Raw genomic sequence first — 3955 nt, 5'->3', positions numbered from 1 at the left:
CCCAGATGGCGCGGTAAAGACAGACCGTTCCGATGCATAGCAAAAGATCAGCATCCGTCAGGTCTTTCGGCAGGGCTTTAGTCACGAATCCTTTTCTCGAAAAGAGCGACCCGAGGGCACTCCCTGAGGTGCAGGAACCAAACCTCAAATCTATGCAGTGTTCTGATCTAACAAACCTACTAAACCTGGCGAGTTCAAGGTAATTGAAGGACCAGGAGGTAATACCACTAAACTACACTATAGGTCTCAGAAAAGAGAGCGAGAACGATGAGAACAGTGAAATGCCTTTCATCAGACCTCCCAGCTTGTTAGGAAGCTGGGGTCAGAGCAAAGAGTCATTCATGGTACGGCGCCCCTAGAGACAGGTTTAAGGCCCAACAGTGGGAGCTTGGCAGTGCTGGGGCTTGACCCCCCACCCTTCTGATCAGTAACCCTTAACCGTTGCACCACCACTGCCCACAATCCTCTCAGGATTATATTCGAGAACCCACGGCCTAAATGGTACAAGACACCAGTTTGTCCTCAATGTCTATGGAAGGCCAATATCTTCCTGAACTCCAGGTGGTGCGGGGTCTAAACCATCGAGGCTTTTCAAAGCTCCTAACCGCACCTGACAGAACAGGGGGCACTTGGTAAATGTTCTGCACGTATATAGCGCTTTTTTAACCTTAGCGGTTCTACAAAGCGCTTTACACTGGTTCTCATTCACACATTCACACACCAATGGCTGCCATGCAAGGCGCTAGCTTGCCATCATGAGGAACTTGGGGTTCGGTGTTTTGTCCAAGGACAAATAAAAGCTGGACCGGTGTCTTCGCATATACACAAGTAAAGAACAAGGAACTTATTTTTCCTTGCTTGTTAGGAAGCTTGGATTAGAGCAGGATTAGTCGTGAGACGGCACGCCAGAGCAGAAAGGGTTATGGATTTTGCTCACAGCTAAAATGCTGAACGGGATTTTGGTGATGCTGGAGCTTGAACTGGTAACCTTCTGATCCACCACCGCCACAGGTGCCGGAGATCCGCTTCATGGTCTGTCAAAACGCCATACTCTATCAAAAGCACCGTCTATTACAGGGGTCGTCAACCGGAGCACCGTGCTGTGCGCGCGGACACAGAAAAGCATCTCAGCAGACCAAACCGAGCACTCGATCAGCGCATGAAGCGTCGCGGCTTCCGTAGCACATCCTCTGTTGCAGCTTGCCGTGGCCGGTCGCACGCAATCAAGTCAGATCAGTAAGAAAAAGGAGACAGAGATTTCACACACTTTAATTCGAAGAGGCTGAAATAACGAGTCTGTTAATGTCCCTTATTTAAAGCCACGAACTAATCGCTCACGGTAAAGCATTAAAATGTCAACGTGATCACCGTTCGGTCGTGTTCGCTTGTAGGCAAACAAATGATATGTAGCTGGACCTTCACATATTTTAAGTTGAATATCCCTGATCCAAAGATTTCCAACTCCATTCGTTTGGTGGGATGAGCATGAAGAGCGTGCGATTACCTCGGCAAGACGGCAGGTCTGAGTTATTCTGCCTCGTGGCTTGTATACAGTCAGTCTGTGCAGGATTTCAGGGGGTTTCTTTGCGATCGTCGCGCCCAAAAAAATGCTCGATTTTGCGCTCATTTTTTTGCGGAAAACTACTCGGATGCCCGGCGATGTTTGTTGGTAAACGAGACCCTTTAGCCGTGTTCGACGCACGTGAACTGAACACGGATTTGCCTGAACGCACATCGCGATTATGTCACGTGACGCGTCTCGGCCCAAACCTGCGTGAATTTTGAGGAAAAAACGCGAGCTGCTGTGGATATTGCGGCGTTTCCGTGATTTGGCATTCATTTCCGCCGTCGCAAAATCCTGGAGGGAATGTATAGTGGTCGCATTCTCCGAAGCGCAACTCGACAAAGGGTACCAAGACAACTTCCGAGTGAAGCAAACCACTACACTGGGAGAGAGGGAGAGAGAAAGAGATACACTAATGAGAACACTAATGAGAAATCCCCAGAGGCAGGGATCTGTCACACCACTAGGGGAATACCAGTTGGTCATTAGGGCAGCTGCACAAAACAATGGGTGTAGAGACCCTGTAGACTTTTTCTTGGTCTTGTCAGAAAGCTACAGTCATCCAAGTCGTGTGGTTTTGTTTTTTTTTTTTTGGGTGGGGCAAACGTTTTCCTCGTATTCTCGCCCACGAAACAGGACTGGACCTGAAAATAAATGATAAGTCCCCAACGCCGGTGGCTATACAGGTAATGACGACATTCCGCTAAAGAGTCTGGTATTTTCTGCCACTAAACGTAACCAAGAAGAGGCGACGACGCCGGGTAAACGCGATACTTTCATCAAGTTCCTGACAGGCTCTGTGGTTGGTTGATGGCAGTGTAAATCAAACTGGCTCTTCTTGTGAAAGCAGGCAGTTCTTGGTCACGTTCAGTGGTGTAGAGTCTGGTCACCACAGCTGGTGCGAGGGAAAGTGTGCACAACGAAGATAAAGATTTAAGATCCCGAAGCCCGTGGCCAGAAAAGTGCGTCATCGGGTGACGCACAACTAACAGACTACAAACGATAGTCTTCGTTAATATTTAACAGGACTTTGAAGTCGTCCACGTCAGCTGTGTCCCATTCCATCACGCTACCATCAGCTGCGTCCAGCCGTGTCTGGGGTTGGTTTTTTGTTTTTTTTTAAGATGAGCACCGGCCAGCGAATAGCAACAGAGTCATAACCAGCTGTCTTCAAGGCTCGTTATATTACAGATTAATATAAATAATATTTCAACACACACACACACACTGGTCGGTTCTGATATTGTTTTTCTGTCTTTTTCTCCCGTCTCCACTCCGCTGCACTCCGCACACTAGAACACCCGGGGAAGTTATCCAGCCGTTGTTTTCCGCAAGTCATAAGGCTCTATGATCGCGGCCATTTAGCGACAGCGAAGTCGACAGATTGTCTGACCGCACGCTTGCGTGAGGACGCACATGCTGAGCTCTATTGTAGGTGTGTGTGTGTGTCAAATACTAGGATTTGTGGTTGTGAGTAACAGCCAAAAGCTTTTCAGGACAGACAGGTATTCAGAGTTAATTTTTTTATAAAGACAGATGCTGTGCAGCAAAGGTGTGTGTGCGTGCGTGTGTGTGTGTGTGTGTGTGAGTGTGTGAGAGAGAGACAGAGTGAGAGTGTGAGAGACAGGATGAGATGTTACGGGAATGTTTTCTCTCACTCTGATCACTCTGTGAGTGCTGAGAGACATTTCATCCACACTGTGTATGTGTGTGTGTGTGTGTGTGTGTGTGTGTGTGTGTGTGATGTACTGCTTTTCTCATCTGCTTTCATTCTTCCTTTCTTTGATTCAGTCCAAAGCCTGAGTCACTCGGAGACTTTGGTCTCTCACACACGTCAGTCAGTTCCGTTGAAAGAGGCGTGTCCTCTGCGCCCATCAGTCCCGCTGGAAGAGGCGTGGCCTGTGTGCCTCTCAGTTACGGAGGAGGATCCATGACCTCTGTGTGCCTGTCAGTCTTGTTAAAGGGGGCGTGGCCTCGGTTCGTCCCCCAGATTTAAGGTGTGGTCTTGACGAAACCTGGCATTTGTTTCTGGCCAAGACTGACCCTATTAGCCGTATTCGTCTCTCCACTCTGCTATAAACCCGCCTCTTTAATTCCTTTCGCACAAAATCGATTTTTATTACAAGGAGACTTGTGTCGTCGCTTGCAGTCCCACCACGCCCCGCACCACGCCCCTCACCATGCCCCGCTCCACGCCCCGCCCCACACCCCGCACCGTACTGATTAGAACGAGGCAAGTGTGGAGTAGAGAATTTGCTTTGCTGACCACGCAGTGACAGTCAGGTGGGAGGGGCTTACACATAGACACTGTACCTACCAAGGTACGTTAGGCAGCTAAGATTAGCGGATATTTACACAACAAACACACTTTACTCCAGGAGTCGAGTATCA

The sequence above is a fragment of the Ictalurus furcatus genome, chromosome 27, assembly GCF_023375685.1.
Source record: "Ictalurus furcatus strain D&B chromosome 27, Billie_1.0, whole genome shotgun sequence".
In the NCBI taxonomy this organism is placed as follows: Eukaryota; Metazoa; Chordata; class Actinopteri; order Siluriformes; family Ictaluridae; genus Ictalurus; species Ictalurus furcatus.
This window is presented reverse-complemented; position numbering follows the sequence as displayed.